Raw genomic sequence first — 17500 nt, 5'->3', positions numbered from 1 at the left:
ACCCCCTACCTCGCAGGAAATACATTTTAGTGGCCCCTCTCTTGATGATGGAGAGAAACATTTTAGTTTTAAAGGTAATTCCCTGCAATTCTACACATTTTGCCATGGGGCAGGGACAAGTTGTTGTAATTTTATGACAAATTTCCTGCCATTCTACCCATTTTTCCATGACTTATGCCATGTTAATGATATCTAAGTGAGAGTCACTAACAAAATCAATGGGGGTCCCATGGAGGTCAGGGCCCCTGGGCACATGCCCTGTGTGCCCAGTCGGTATTCGGTCATGATTACTACAACTTTAGATAGCTGACAAACTGGCAAAACTACTGATGCACAACCACATTTTGAAAGTGCACCTGCTGTATTCTACTATTCTAACTCTCAACTGTATGTTGAGACGCGACTGAGTTCTTTAGCTTTATGCCTTATGCCCTGATCAGGGGACACACCAGTTTAGCACAGAGCTCCAATTACCAAGTAATGGAGAGAGAGCAGTCTGACCCCTGCTGGTTTTAAAGAGAATCACTACGTCTCCAGGACAGTTCTGTCCATTCTATCAGGTGCTACAGGTGTTCAAAGTGTAATATACACATGCCGTATAGCAGACACTTTTATACAAAATGACTAACAGTAGCGCCTGCATACATTTTTGCATGGGTGGCCCAAGAGGGAATTATACCACAATCCTGACGTTGAAAGTGGAATATTCTACCAACTTCACCATACAGCAACAGAAGGGCCCATGTCTTAGGATAACTAAAATAGACTGAGTGTACATTTCAGGGCACTGTTAAGCTGAGCCTTTTAAAACAGGCCTAAGGACATTAGCCACAAGCGAAGGTACCTGTGCTCTCTGAGCTCTCTGCCCCTCCTCTCACTGAGGTGACCACATGGACAATACGAATTATTATTTTTTTTTGTATTTTTTTTTTTAACCTTTATTTTACTAGGCAAGTCAGTTAAGAACAAATTCTTATTTTCAATGACGGCCTAGGAACAGTGGGTTAATGCACCAACAACTACATTTACATCACTATGCCTCATAGAGTGATGGAAGGGCAAAGCTCTTTCTTTTCAAAAACCCTGTAGCTTTACTCATAAAATGAACAATAAAAGTATGTCAGATATCGCCAATTGAAGCCCCTGCTCTAATAACCCGTCAACACTGTGACAGGTTGAGATCTGTCAGTTGATCTCGTATTAAGAGTTAATTAGACAGACAACTGGTAGTGGGTTCGATTCCCGGGACCACCCATACGTAGAATGTATGCACACATGACTGTAAGTCGCTTTGGATAAAAGCGTCTGCCAAATGGCATATATTATTATTATTATTATAACTGCTGATGCTAACAACACCCCACTGCTGTTTCTGGCTTCCAATCCCTGTCAATCCTATCAAATGTCATTCGCCTATTTTTTAGATTTCACCTTTATCTAGTTGAGAACACCTTTATTTAACCAGGTAGGCTAGTTGAGAACACATTTATTTAACCAGGTAGGCTAGTTGAGAAAGTGTTCTAATTTACAACTGTGACCTGGCCAAGATAAAGCAAAGCAGTTCGACACAGAACGACACAGAGTTACACATGGAATAAACAAACATACAATCAATAACACAGTAGAACAAATCTATATACAGTGAGTGCAAATGAGGTAAGATAAGGGAGGTAAAGGCAATAAATAGGCCATGGTGGTGAAGTAAATACAATATAGCAATTAAAACACTGTAGAATGTGCAGAAGATGAATGTGCAAGCAGAGAGGTAGTTGGATGGCTATTTACATATGGGCTATGTACAGGTGCAGTGATCTGTGAGCTGCTCTGACAGCTGGTGCTTAAAGCTAGTGACGGAGATAAGTCTCCAGCTTTAGTGATTTTTGCAGTTCGTTCCAGTCATTGGCAGCAGAGAACTGGAAGGAGAGGCGGCCAAAGGAAGAATTTGCTTTGGGGGTGACCAGTGAGATATACCTGCTGGAGCGAGTGCTACGGTGACCAATGAGCTGAGATAAGGCGGGGATTTACCTAGCAGAGACTTGTAAATGACCTGGAGCCAGTGGGTTTAGCGATGAGTATGAAGCGAGGGCCAGCCAACCAGAGGTCACAGTGGTGAGTAGTATATGGGGCTTTGGTGACAAAACAGATGGCACTGTGATAGACTGCATCCAATTTGTTGAGTAGAGTGTTGGAGGCTAATTTGGATAGTCAGTTTTACGAGGGTATGTTTGGCAGCATGAGTGAAGGATGCTTTGTTGCGAAATAGGAAGCCGATTCTAGATTTAAATTTGAATTGGAGATGTTTAATGTGAGTCTGGAAGGAGAGTTTACAGTCTAACCAGACACCAAGGTATTTGGAGTTGTCCACATATTCAGAAGTCAGAACCATCCAGAGTAGTGATGCTGGACGGGTGGGCAGGTGCGGGCAGCAATCGGTTGAAGAGCATGCATTTAGTTAGCAGTTGGAGGCCACGGAAGGAGAGTTGTATGGCATTGAAGCTCGTTTGGGGGTTAGTTAACACAGTGTCCAAAGAAGGGCCAGAAGTATACAGAATGGTGTCGTCTGCGTAGTGGTGGATCAAAGAATCACCAGCAGCAAGAGCGACATCATTGATGTATACAGAGAAGAGAGTCGACCTGAGAATTGAACCCTGTGGCACCCCCATAGAGACTGCCAGAGGTCCGGACAACAGGCCCTCCGATTTGACACACTGAACTCTATCAGAGAAGTAGTTGGTGAACCAGGTGAGGCAATCTTTTGAGAAACCAAGGCTGTTGAGTCTGCCAATAAGAATATTGTGATTGACATAGTCGAAAGCCTTAGCCAGGTCGATGAATACGGCTGCACAGTAATGTCTCTTATCGATGACGGTTAAGATATAATTTAGGACCTTGAGCGTGGCTGAGGTGCACCCATGACCAGCTCTGAAACCAGATTGCATAGCAGAGAAGGTACGGTGGAATTCGAAATGGTCGGTGATCTGTTTGTTAACTTGGCTTTGCGAATACCTTAGAAAGGCAGGGTAGGATAGATATAGGTCTGTAGCAGTTTGGGTCTAGAGTGTCTCCCCCTTTGAAGAGGGGGATGACCGTGACAGCTTTCCAATCTATGGGAATCTCAGACAATACAAAAGAGAGGTTGAACAGGCTAGTAATAGGGGTTGCAACAATTTTGGGGCAGATAATTTTAGAAAGAGAGGGTCCAGATTGTCTAGCCTGGCTGATTTGTAGGGGTGCCGATTTTGCAGCTCTTTCAGAACATCAGCTATCTGGATTTGGGTGAAGGAGAAATGGGGGAGGCTTGGGCGAGTTACTGTGGGGGGTACAGGGCTGTTGACCGGGGTAGGGGTAGCCAGGTGGAAAGTATTGCCAGCTGTAGAAAAATGCTTATTGAAATGCTCAATTATAGTGTATTTATCGGTGGTGACAGTGTTTCCTATCTTCAGTGCAGTGGGCAGCTGGGAGGAGGTGCTCTTATTCTCCATGAACTTTACAGTGTACCAGAACTTTTTTGAGTTTGTGCTACAGGATGCAAATTTCTGCTTGACAAAGCTAGCCTTAGCTTTCCTAACTGCCTGTGTACATTTGTTCCTAACTTCCCTGAAAAGTTGCATATCACGGGGGCTATTCGAAGCTAATGCAGAAAGCCACAGGATGTTTTTGTGCTGGTCAAGGACAGTCAGGTCAGGAGAGAACCAAGGGCTATATCTGTTCCTGGTTCTACATTTTTTGAATGGGGCATGTTTATTTAATGGTGAGGAAAGCACTTTTAAAGAATAACCAGGCATCCTCTACTGACGGGATGAGGTCAATATCCTTTCAGGATACCCTGTCCAGGTCGATTAGAAAGGCCTGCTCACTGAAGTGTTTTAGGGAGCGTTTGACAGTGATGAGGGGTGGTCGTTTGACCGCAGACCCATTACGGATGCAGGCAATTAGGCAGTGATAGCTGAGATCTTGGTTGACAAAACAGCAGAGGTGTATTTGTAGGGCAAGTTGGTAGGATGATATCTATGAGGGTGCCCGTGTTTACGGATTTGGGGTTGTGCCTGGTGGGTTTATTGATAATCTGTGTGAGATTTAGGGCATCAAGCTTAGATTGTAGGATGGGCGGGGGTGTTAAGCATGTCACAGTTTAGGTCACCTAACAGCACGAGCTCTGAAGATAGATGGGGGGGGGGAATCAATTCACATATGGTGTACAGGGCACAGCTGGGGGCAGAGGGTGGTCTATAGCAAGTGGCAATGGTGAGCGACTTGTTTCTGGAAAGGTGGATTTTTAAATCTGCACCCCTAAAAGAACTCTGCAGGCTATCTCTGCAGTAGATTGCAACCCCTTTGGCAGTTCTATCTTGTCGGAAAATGTTATAGTTAGGGATGGAAATTTCAGGGGTTTTGGTGGTCTTCCTAAGCCAGGATTCAGACACGGCTTGGACGGCCGGGGTTGCAGAGTGTGCTAAAGCAGTGAATAAAACTAACTTAGGGAGGACGCTTCTAATGTTAACATGCATGAAACCAATGCTTTTACGTTTACAGAAGTCAACAAATGAGAGCACCTGGGGAATAGGAGTGGAGCTAGGCACTGCAAGTCCTGGATTAACCTCTACATCACCAGAGGAACAGAGGAGGAGTAGGATGAGGGTATGGCTAAAGGCTATCAGGACTGGTCGTCTAGTGCGTTCGAAGCAGAGAGTAAAAGGAGCAGGTTTCTGGGCATGATAGAATAGATTCAAGGCGTATAGACAGAGGTATGGTAGGATGTGAGTACATTGGACGTATACCTAGGCATTGAGTAATGATGAGAGAGATATTGTCTCTGGAGACGTTTAAACCAGATGAGGTCACCGCATTGAAGATGTTCCACCGGTCATAAAATCTGCCGTTGCTCTACTGTCAGATCAATTTTGTGGTACCAGTAAAATTATCTTTCAAAATAACATAATGCTGTTATTTTCACTAAACTAAAAAATCCATACCACAATAAGAGGTAGCACACATTGTATATAGACTGCCCATTTTTTTCTACTGTGTTATTGACTTGCTAATTGTTTACTCCATGTGTAACTCTGTGTTGTCTGTTCACACTGCTATGCTTTATCTTGGCCAGGTCGCAGTTGCAAATGAGAACTTGTTCTCAACTAGCCTACCTGGTTAAATAAAGGTGAAATAAAAAATAAAAAATAAAGTAGTCCCGATGGACAGAGGTGCTATTTGGATACTATCATCTCACCAACTGGTTCTATGGCATAATAGTTAGAACTATGGACTGAATCTAGAAATCCGAGGGCAAATCTAGGTAGGACCTACCTGGCTTTTTCATCTAATGAAGTGGAAGCAGTGAAGAGGCCAAAATACACATGAATTGAGTCCCAAACGGCACCCTATACTGCAATTTCATCCAGTACCAGATGGTGGCAGCAGAGTATAGTCCACCTGCACCAACCATATCGTCGATGGATGTGACAACAGTTGGTTAGTAAAGCTATGTTTACGTTTTCACAGTGGAAACGAACTGAAAATTGGGGATTTTACTGGTTGAGAAGAAAATTAAACACAGTTCAGCATGTGAATTCTATATTTTTCCAAGGGAGGATATTTTTGCAAACATCTTCCAAACCAGATACTTCCTGATGATCTCATCCATGCAGATTCAGTTGTCTGGATGCAAATTCTTTCCAGAGTCCAAATGAATATTGAGGTTACAAAATAGAAGGAGACGACAGAGAGAGGGGGAGAGATAGAAGGAAATGACAGAGGGAGGGAGGGATATAAGGAGGTGATAGAGAGAGGGGGAGGGATAGAAGGAGGCGATAGAGAGAGGGGGAGGGATAGAAGGAAATGACAGAGGGAGGGAGGGATATAAGGGGACGACAGAGAGAAGGGGAGGAATAGAAGGAGGCAATAGAGAGAGGGGGAGGGATAGAAGGAGGTGACAGAGAGAGGGGGAGGGATAGAAGGAAATGACAGAGGGAGGGGAGGGATAGAAGGAGGTGACAGAGAGAGGGGGAGGGATAGAAGGAAATGACAGAGGGAGGGGAGGGATATAAGGAGACGACAGAGAGAGGGGGAGGGAAAGAAGGAAATGACAGAGGGAGGGGATGGATATAAGGAGACGACAGAGAGAGGGGAGGGATAGAAGGAGGCGATAGAGAGAGGGGGAGGGATAGAAGGAGGCGACAGAGAGAGGGGGAGGATAGAAGGAAATGACAGAGAGAGAGGGAGGGATATAAGGAGACGACAGAGAGAGGGGGAGGGGAAGGATGACAGAGGGAGGGGAGGATATAAGGAGACGACAGAGAGAGGGGAGGGATAGAAGGAAATGACAGAGAGGGAGGGGGAGGGATATAAGGAGGACGACAGAGAGAGAGGGGGAGGGAGAGAAGAATCATGACAGAGGGATGTTCGGATGTACTTATCCTGTGGGATGGATATGGCCACAGGAGGATGCCTAAGGCACGTTCACGACAGAGACCCTGGGAAACTTTATTTTGGTGTTTTTCAGAGTCAGTAGAAAGGCCTCTTTAGTGTCCTAAGTTTTCATAACTGTGACCTTAATTGCCTACCGTCTGTAAGCTGTTAGTGTCTTAACGACCGTTCCACAGGTGCGTGTTCATTAATTGTTTATGGTTCATTGAACATGCATGGGAAACCGTGTTTAAACCCTTTACAATGAAGATCTGTGAAGTTATTTAGATTTTTAGGAATTATCTTTGAAAGACAGGTTTCTAAATAAGGGACGTTTTTTTTTTTTAGATACAACCTCCAAGCCAGACAGCACTTTGGAAGGGTTGTTTGACAAAAGACTTCATTGACAGTAACTAACAAATCTAAAGACTTGGGGCTTGTTAAATGGCATTGTTAAGAACAACGGCATTGTCATGAACTCTGCCAAGTACCAGTACATGTTAGCCGAATACCTGTTTGTGGCCAAGAGGCTGAAGCTTGGCCACAGGTGAATCTTCCAGCAAGACAATAACCTCAAGCACAGATCAAAATCTACAAGGAATCTACATTTTGCAATGGCCATTTCTATCTCAGGACTTGAGCCCCATTGAAAGCATGTGGTTTGTATTAAAGAGGGCAATCCATATGCGCAGACAAACCCTTTAGTATTAGTATAACATTTTATACGGCAAGGGGCGGCAGGGTAGCCTAGTGGTTAGAGTGTTGGTCTAGTAACCGGAAAGTTGCAAGTTCAAATCCCCGAGCTGACAAGGTACAAATCTGTTGTTCTGCCCCTGAACAGGCAGTTAACCCACTGTTCCTAGGCCATCATTGAAAATAAGAATTTGTTCTTAACTGACTTGCCTAGTTAAATAAAGGTTAAAAAAATAAATACATTAAATAATTAGGGCTGTGATGAATTGCATTGATTGAAAGCATTCAAAATACACTGAAAACATCAAAATACATAATCTATACAGCTAAATACAACAGTGCAATGAGGTCTTGAATAAACAAGTTGGCACGGAGGTTAAAGTGTGCCAACTAAATTCATCTAATTTTGCTAAACATTACTTTAGACAATCAAGTCGTCAATATTCTTGCAATGTTGTTTGTATGAAAAATCTTCAATTACAGCTTAATTTGAGCAAATTCAGAATTTGTGATTAATCACATTTAATCAAGGCAAATCCTGCGATTAACTCAATATAGTTTGACAGCCCTAAAAATAATAATGTCCATGTTAATAATTTCAACATGTAATGAGTGTGCTGAGAGTCAGGAAGCAAGTTCAGGGAGGGAGTGTTTTAATTTAAAAAAAGAAACAATGAACACAAAAAACGCACCTACATGAAAACATTGTCAATAACACCTGAGGAAAGAACCAAGAGGAGTGACAGATATACCGAAGATAATCAAGGAGGTGATGGAGTCCAGGTGAGTGTGATGAGGCAAAGGTGCACGAGACGATGGTGACAGGTGTGCAGGATAATTAGCAGCCTGATTACCGGAGAGGGAGTATACGTGACACAACAACAAGGAAAATGTGCATACAATATATATAGCCCAGTATTTGTATTATTTATTTAATATTTTTTGTTCACCTTTTATTTCGATTTTTTAAACATTTTTAAACGTAACCTTTTTTTAACAAGGCAAGTCAGTTAAGAACAGATTCTTATTTACAATGAAACAAGCAGTGGTGGAAAAAGTACCCCATTTTCATACTTGAGTAAAAGTAAATAAAATCTAACTTTATTAGTCACATGCGCCGAATACAACAAGTTCAGACTTTACCGTGAAATGCTTACTTACAAGCCCTTAACTAACAGTGCAGTTTAAGAAAGACATAAGAAAATGTTTACCAAGTAGACTAAAATAAAAAGTAATAATAAAAAGTAACACAATAACAATAACAATAATGAGGCTATATACAATGAGCACCGGTACTGAGTCAGTGTGCGGAGGTACAGGTTAGTTGATGTAATTTGTATATGTAGGTAGAGGTGAAGTGACTATTCATAGATAATAAATCGCGAGTAGCAGCAGTGTACAAAAAGGGAGGGGGTCAATGTAAATTGTCCGGTGGTGATTTTATGAATTGATCAGCAGTCTAATGGCTTGAGGGTAGAAGTTGTTAAGGAGCCTTTTGGTCCTAGACTTGGTGCTCCGGTACTGCTTGCCAAGTGGTAGCAGAGAAAACAGTCTGGAGTCTCTGGCAATTTTATGGGCTTTCCTCTGTGCGGAGAAAAATAGTGCGGAGAAAAAAAAGTATGTGTGTGTGTGTGTGTGTGTGTGTGTGTGTGTGTGTGTGTGTGTGTGTGTGTGTGTGTGTGTGTGTGTGTGTGTGTGTGTGTGTGTGTGTGTGTGTGTGTGTGTGTGTGTGTGTGTGTGTGTGTGTGTGTGTGTGTGTGTGTGTGTGTGTTAGAGGTTGACCGATTATGATTTTTCAACGCCGATACCGATTAATCAGACAATTTTGTGTGTTGTTGTTGTTTTTGTGTGTTGTTGTTGTTTTTGTGTGTTGTTGTTGTAATAATGACAATTACAACAATACTGAATGAACACTTTTTTAACTTAATATAATACATCAATAAAATCAATTTAGCCTCAAATAAATAATGAAACATGTTCAATTTGGTTTAAATAATGCAAAAACAAAGAGTTGGAGAAGAAAGTAAAAGTGCAATATGTGCCATGTAAGAAAGGTAACGTTTCAGTTCCTTGCTCAGAACATGAGAACATATGAAAGCTAGTGGTTCCTTTTAACATGAGTCTTCAATATTCCCAGGTAAGAAGTTTTAGGTTGTTGTTATTATAGGAATTTGAAGACTATTTCCCTCTATAACATTTGTATTTCATTAACCTTTGACTATTGGATGTTCTTATAGGCACTTTAGTATTACCAGTGTAACATGTATAGCTTCCGTCCCTCTCCTCGCTCCTACCTGGGCTCGAACCAGCAACACAACGACAACAGCCACCATCGAAGCAGCGTTACCCATGCAGAACAAGGGGAACAACTACTAGAAGACGTGACTAGCGAGTGACGTTTGAAACGCTATTAGTGCGTGCTAACTAGCTAGCCATTTCACTTTGGTTACACCAGCCTCATCTCAGGAGTTGCTAGGCTTGAAGTCAGATACTTCGATACTTGTATGCTTGTATGCTCAGTCAGAATATATGTAACGCAGGACACGCTAGATAATATCTAGTAATATCATCAACCATGTGTAGTTAACTAGTGATTATCATTGATTGTTTTTTACAAGATAATTTTAATGCTAGCTAGCAATTTACCTTGGCTTACTGCATTCGCATCTCCTTGTGGAGTGCAACGAGAGAGAAGCAGGTCGTTATTGCGTTGGACTAATTAACTGTGGTTTATAGCTTAAAGCTTATCATAAGGTACCCTACCTCAGGCGAGCAATACCGCAAGACTTCTTTAATATTAGACATCGCGCACCAGCTGTTATTGACAAATAGATACACACCCTCAACCCTCGTCTTACCAGAAGTAGTGTCTCTGTTCTGCCGGTGCATGAAAGATACCTTAATAGAAAATGACTAAAGTAAAAGTGAAAGTCACCCAGTAAAATACTACTTGAGTAAAGTCTAAATGTATTTGGTTTTAAATATACTTAAGTATCAAACGTGAAGGTAAAAGTATAAATAATTAAAATACCTTATTTAAAGCAAACCAGATAGCCAGGGGCACTCTCTAACCTCAGCCATCATTTACAAACAGAGCATGTTTTTAGTGAGAGGTAGTAGGGACGACCAGGGATGTTCTCTTGATAAGAGTGTGAATTAGACCATTTTCCTGTCCTGCTAAGCATTCAAAATGTAACGAGTACTTTGGGGTGTCATGGAAAATGTATGGAGTAAAAAGTACATAATTTTCTTTAGGAATGTGGTGATATAAAAGTTGTCAAAAATATAATGGTGACATTCCATTTAATAACAATTAAGCAAGGTTTGGACAGCAAGTTGCACTTCATCAGATTGTGAACAGAGCACGAGGCAACAGGGACAGCAGAGACCAGTGGCTTCCTCTCCTAACACAAAGTGACTATCTAGCTATTCAGATAAATTATTTCCTCCCCTAGAGATGGAACAAAAAATGATGATCCCTCTCTATTCCCCTCCCTCCTTCTCTATCTCCCTCCCTCCTCTCTCTCTTCTCCCTCTCTCTCTTCCCTTCCCCCCTTCTCTATCTCCCTCCCTCCTCTCTCTCTTCTCCCTCTCTCTCTTCCCCTCCCTCCTTCTCTATCTCCCTCCCTCCTCTCTCTCTTCTCCCTCTCTCTCTTCCCTTCCCTCCTTCTCTATCTCCCTCCCTCCTCTCTCTCTTCTCCCTCTCTCTATTCCCCTCCCTCCTTCTCTATCTCCCTCCCTCCTCTCTCTCTTCTCCCTCTCTCTCTTCCCTTCCCTCCTTCTCTATCTCCCTCCTCTCCTCTCTCTTTTCTCCCTCTCTCTCTTCCCCTCCCTCCTCTCTCTCTTCCCTTCCCTCCTTCTCTATCTCCCTCCCTCCTCTCTCTCTTCTCCCTCTCTCTCTTTCCTTCCCTCCTTCTCTATCTCCCTCCTCTCCTCTCTCTTTTCTCCCTCTCTCTCTTCCCCTCCCTCCTCTCTCTCTTCTCCCTCTCTCTCTTCCCTTCCCTCCTTCTCTATCTCCCTCCTCTCCTCTCTCTCTTCTCCCTCTCTCTTCCCCTCCCTCCTTCTCTATCTCCCTCCTTTTCTCTCTCTCTTCTCCCTCTCCTCTCTCTCTTCTCCCTCTCTCTATTCCCCTCCCTCCTTCTCTATCTCCCTCCCTCCTCTCTCTCTTCTCCCTCTCTCTCTTCCCCTCCCTCCTCTCTCTCTTCTCCCTCTCTCTATTCCCCTCCCTCCTTCTCTATCTCCCTCCCTCCTCTCTCTTTTCTCCCTCTCTCTATTCCCCTCCCTCCTTCTCTATCTCCCTCCCTCCTCTCTCTCTTCTCCCTCTCTCTCTTCCCTTCCCTCCTTCTCTATCTCCCTCCTCTCCTCTCTCTTTTCTCCCTCTCTCTCTTCCCCTCCCTCCTCTCTCTTCTCCCTCTCTCTCTTCCCCTCCCTCCTCTCTCTCTTCTCCCTCTCTCTATTCCCCTCCCTCCTTCTCTATCTCCCTCCCTCCTCTCTCTCTTCTCCCTCTCTCTCTTCCCCTCCCTCCTCTCTCTCTTCTCCCTCTCTCTATTCCCCTCCCTCCTTCTCTATCTCCCTCCCTCCTCTCTCTCTTCTCCCTCTCTCTCTTCCCTTCCCTCCTTCTCTATCTCCCTCCTCTCCTCTCTCTTTTCTCCCTCTCTCTCTTCCCCTCCCTCCTCTCTCTCTTCTCCCTCTCTCTCTTCCCTTCCCTCCTTCTCTATCTCCCTCCTCTCCTCTCTCTCTTCTCCCTCTCTCTCTTCCCTTCCCTCCTTCTCTATCTCCCTCCTCTCCTCTCTCTCTTCTCCCTCTCTCTTCCCCTCCCTCCTTCTCTATCTCCCTCCTCTCCCTCTTCTCCCTCGCTCTCTTCCCCTCCCCCCTCTCCTCTCTCTCTTCTCCCTCTCTCTCTTCGCCTCCCTCCTTCTCTATCTCCCTCCTCTCCTCTCTCTCCTCCCTCTCTCCTCTTGCTCTTTTCTCACGGGTGTAGTGACTGACTACATGGTAATGATCCTCTCTCTCTCTCTCTCTCTCTCTCTCTCTCTCTCTCTCTCTCTCTCTCTCTCTCTCTCTTTTCCTCTCTCTCCTTCTGTCTCTCCCCTTCGTTCTCCCTATTTCTCTCTCCTCCTCTCTCTGTATTGCTATTACCCCTCTTCTCTCGCTCCCCTTTTCTCACTCCTCCTCTTTTCTCTCTCTCTCTGAAGAGGAGTGATACCTCATTGCGTCCATCTCCATTAACCTTCAATAGGCTCTGCCAGAACCAATAAGAATGGTCCTTAGAAAATAGTTTCCCTAGGTTCAACAAAGTTCAGGATAGAATAGGGATATGTGTTTTAATGCACACAGTGTTATAGACAACTGCCAGGCCAAACAATCGCCTCACCTAACATGTCTAGCTCCATCCAACCATTTGACCCCACGTGGAAAACAAATGTCCATGTTTTGGTCTGCTCCTTGTTCCAATGCCCAGGGTGGTAGGGTTTCAGGTGTCCTTTCAGTGACATTAAAAAGCAAGTTGGTTGACCACTCATACACCTGGCCTGTTGAGAAATACTAGAATATTCTTAGGACTTCATTTCTGTCACCCACTTGTCTTGTGTGCATGTCTTGTACTACAGTCGTGGTCAAAAGTTTTGAGAATGACACAAATATTAATTTTCACAAAGTTTGCTGCTTCAGTGTCTTTAGATAATTATGTCAGAATATCAATGTTTTGTTCCCCGAGCCACTTAGTTATCACTTTTGCCTTATGGCAAGGTGCTCCGTCATGCTGTAAAAGGAATTGTTTGTCACCAAACTGTTCCTGGATGGTTGGGAGAAGTTGCTCTCGGAGGATGTGTTGGTACCATTCTTTATTCATGGCTGTGTTCTTAGGCAAAATTGTGAGTGAGCCCACTCCCTTGGCTGAGAGGCAACCCCACACGTGACACAGGACTGATGGTAGCGCTCACCTTGTCTTCTCCGGACAAGATTTTTTCCGGATGCCCCAAACAATCGGAAATGGGATTCATCAGAGAAAATGACTTTACCCCAGTCCTCAGCAGTCCAATCCCTGTACCCTTTGCAGAATATCAGTCTGTCCCTGATGTTTTTCCTGGAGAGAAGTGCCTTCTTTGCTGCCCTTCTTGACACCAGGCCATCCTCCAAAAGTCTTCGCCTCACTGTGCGTGCAGATGCACTCACACCTGCCTGCTGCCATTCCTGAGCAAGCTCTGTACTGGTGGTGCCCTGATCCCGCAGCTGAATCAACTTTAGGAGATGGTCCTGGCACTTGCTGAACTTTCTTGGGCGCCCTGAAGCCTTCTTCACAACAATTGAACATCTCTCATTGAAGGTCTTGATGATGCGATATATGGTTGACTTAGGTGTAATCTTACTGGCAGGAATATCCTTGCCTGTGAAGCCCTTTTTGTGCAAAGCAATGAAAAGCAATTCCTTGCAGGTAACCAACCTTGACAGAGGAAGAACAATGATTCCAAGCACCACCTTCCTTTTGAAGCTTCTAGTCTGTTATTCTAACTAAATCAACATGACAGAGTGATCTCCAGCCTTGTCCTCGTCAACACTCACACCTGTGTTAACGAGAGAATCACTGACATGATGTCAGCTGGTCCTTTTGTGGCAGGGCTGAAATGCAGTGGAAATATTTTAGGGGGATTCAGTTCATTTGCATGGCAATCAGGGACTTTGCAATTAATTGCAATTCATCTGATAATTATTTGTAACATTCTGGAGTATATGCAAATTGCCATCATACAAACTGAGGCAGCAGACTTTGTGAAAATTAATATTTGTGTCATTCTCAACTTTTGACCACGACTGTACATTCACGTGTTTACCCTCCATTACATCTCTGCTTGTAAATGTACCTAAAATAGATCTATCTGACCTCATTTTAGATAATGAGCAGGTGTGTAATCAGATGGGAGTCACCCACAGCTTCCTGAAGCTTGGTGGTTAGCAGGTAATGAACTACCTCCCTGTATCTGCAGTGTTAGTACTGATAGGATGACAGAGGACCTAATCTGACCAATGGGAGGATCGGTGCCTAGTTAACCCGGTTAATGTACCATATAGGAAAGTTGGAATCAGTGTGGTTGTGTTTGCGTGCCAGCATGTGTTTGTGTGTGCCAGAGTAGTGAGGATGTGTGGCCCACTGTTTCCAGATGTGGGGAAATGTTGAGGAAAATCCCACTATTGGTTGCAGGCAGCCATTCTTGGTTGACTTAGCTCTGAGAAGGTTTGTATGCATTCCCATTTTCCTTGAGTGCAACCGAACAAAAGGAGCTTTGTAGCTGGATGGAGGATTGGAGTGTGTGGGGTGGGTGGTTGTCTAGCGTACTACCATGTGGCTGTAACCAAACCACTAAGTCCTGTGCAGAGCAGAACATGATGTTTGTTTGGTGTGTGTGTATGTGTGTGTGTGTGTGTGTGTGTGTGTGTGTGTGTGTGTGTGTGTGTGTGTGTGTGTGTGTGTGTGTGTGTGTGTGTGTGTGTGTGTGTGTGTGCGTGTGAGAGACAGAGGAGGAAGCTGTCAGCGATGTTTATGTATAATGGCTGTACTTACACGGCTTGTGCTGGCGAAGCTAATGCAGCCAAATATTATCTTAGCCTTCCCTCAGGCGAGTGCAGAAATGCATGGTTTCATAGTCCATGGATGGATGTGTGGAGGAGAGTTAGAGAGGTGGTTGCTTGTTTGTGCCAGTCCTGTTTGGTCCATTGCAGACCTGTGGTCAAATATCATTTTAAATACTGGGCATTTGCTTGACCTTGTCTGGGGTGTCAGATTGGTAGGGTTTGCACTTTTGGAACTATTCCATTGTCTCCATTGATCCAGGTCAACTCAATCACAGCACGGAACAATATTATTTGAACCCCGGTCTAGTCCATTGTATGTTTTTGTCAACTGATTCTTTATAACTGACACAATATCCCATATTTACACCATGGCATTTTAAAGATGACATTCTCAGTGACTTGTGTCCCTCTGCCCATTCACCCTTTGTGTGTGTCCTCTAGTTTTGTGGGGTTTCAGAGAACAGAGAGGAGAGGAGGGGAGAGGAGAGGAAAGGTCATAGAGGAGGGGAGAGGACAGGAGAGGAGAGGAGGAAAGAGGACAGGAGAGGAGGGGAGAGGACAGGAGAGGAGAGGAGGAAAGAGGACAGGAGAGGAGGGGAGAGGACAGGAGAGGAGAGGAGGAGAGGAGGGGAGAGGACAGGAGAGGAGAGGAGGAAAGAGGACAGGAGAGGAGGGGAGAGGACAGGAGAGGAGAGGAGGAAAGAGGACAGGAGAGGAGGGGAGAGGACAGGAGAGGAGAGGAGGAAAGAGGACAGGAGAGGAGGGGAGAGGACAGGAGAGGAGAGGAGGAAAGAGGACAGGAGAGGAGGGGAGAGGACAGGAGAGGAGAGGAGGAAAGAGGACAGGAGAGGAGGAGGAGGAAAGAGGACAGGAGAGGAGGGGAGAGGAGGAGAGGAGAGGAGGAAGAGGACAGGAGAGGAGGGGAGGAGGAGAGGGGAGGAAGAGGACAGGAGAGGAGGAGGAGAGGAGGGGAGAGGACAGGAGAGGAGAGGAGGAAAGAGGACAGGGAGAGGAGAGGAGGAAGGACAGGACAGGAGAGGAGGAAAGAGGAGGAGGAAGGAAGAGGACAGGACAGGAGAGGAGAGGAGGAAAGAGGACAGGGGAGAGGGGAGGAAGAGGAGGAGAGGAGGAAAGAGGACAGGAGAGGAGAGGAGGAAAGAGGACAGGAGAGGAGGGGAGGAAAGAGGACAGGAGAGGAGAGGAGGAAAGAGGACAGGAGAGGAGAGGAGGAAAGAGGACAGGAGAGGAGAGGAGGAAAGAGGACAGGAGAGGAGGGGAGGAAAGAGGACAGGAGAGGAGGGGAGGAAAGAGGACAGGAGAGGAGAGGACAGGAGAAGCATCTGGTGGCTTCACAGGAACCACAACCACATGACGCAGCACATAGGAGGAAGATAATTCACTCTCCTTTCCTTTCCACTTCCTCTTTTCCTTCCTACCCTTACCTCTTCCTCTCTTTCCTATCCTTCCTCTCTCATCTTCCTTCTCTCCCTCCATCTTCCTCTCTTTTCCTCCATGTCCTCTTCCTGAACCGTAACCTTGGCAAAGTGCTCACAGTCAACCTTTTTTATTTTTTTTATTTTTTTATTTCACCTTTATTTAACCAGGTAGGCTAGTTGAGAACAAGTTCTCATTTGCAACTGCGACCTGGCCAAGATAAAGCATAGCAGTGTGAACAGACAACACAGAGTTACACATGGAGTAAACAATTAACAAGGATTACCTTTTTCCTTCTGGTTTTCTGTTCTGTTCCCTGAACCGGTTCCAACTCATGATTATAATTGTAAAAAATTACCCTCAACATAAAGTTTATCTACCAGAGCAAGATTTGGAACAAATACATTATTAATGGCAGAGAGTGGAGGAAAAACACCTATTGACTAATTTCACTTTTATAAAAGTTTGTAGAAAAGGTTCTGGTTGAAGTAAATGACAAGGGCTGCCTAGGTCTTTACACTTCATGTGTGGCCAACGTTAGGCGGCTGAACATGTGAACAGTGTTTAGCAAATGTTCACTCCTTCAGGGAGATGTTTTAGTTCAGATTTAAACCCTCGACACATTCATCACTCAAACACAGCTCTGGTGTATATACGCTACACAGCCATGTTCCAGAGACTGTCAGAGAGGCAGTGTGTGTGTGTGTGTGTGTGTGTGTGTGTGTGTGTGTGTGTGTGTGTGTGTGTGTGTGTGTGTGTGTGTGTGTGTGTGTGTGTGTGTGTGTGTGTGTGTGTGTTCCAAAGGCAGTGTGTGTGTGTTCTAGAGACAGTGTGTGTGTGTTCCAGAGACAGTATGTGTGTGTGTCCAGAGGCAGAGTGTATGTCTGTGTGTGTGTGTGTGTGTGTGTGTGTGTTCCAGAGGCAGAGTGTGTGTGTGTGTGTGTGTTCCAGAGACAGTGTGTGTGTGTGTGTGTGTTCCAGAGACAGTGTGTGTGTGTGTGTGTGTGTGTGTGTGTGTGTGTGTGTGTGTGTGTGTGTGTGTGTGTGTGTGTGTGTGTGTGTGTGTGTGTCCAGAGGCAGAGTGTGTGTCTGTGTCCATAGGTAGAGTGTGTGTGTGTGTGTGTGTGTGTGTGTGTGTGTGTGTGTGTGTGTGTGTGTGTGTGTGTGTGTGTGTGTGTGTGTGTGTGTGTGTATGTGTGTGTGTGTGTGTGTGTGTCCAGAGGCAGAGTGTGTGTGACTTCCAGAGGCAGAGTGTGTGTGTCTGTGTCCAGAGGCAGAGTGTGTGTGTGTGTGTCCAGAGGCAGAGTGTGTGTGTGTGTGTGTGTGTGTGTGTGTGTGTGTGTGTGTGTGTGTGTGTGTGTGTGTGTGTGTGTGTGTGTGTGTGTGTCCAGAGGCAGTGTGT

This window comes from Oncorhynchus keta, chromosome 28, assembly GCF_023373465.1.
Source record: "Oncorhynchus keta strain PuntledgeMale-10-30-2019 chromosome 28, Oket_V2, whole genome shotgun sequence".
In the NCBI taxonomy this organism is placed as follows: Eukaryota; Metazoa; Chordata; class Actinopteri; order Salmoniformes; family Salmonidae; genus Oncorhynchus; species Oncorhynchus keta.
The sequence above is the reverse complement of the archived record's forward strand: the minus strand, read 5'-3'. Positions refer to the sequence as shown.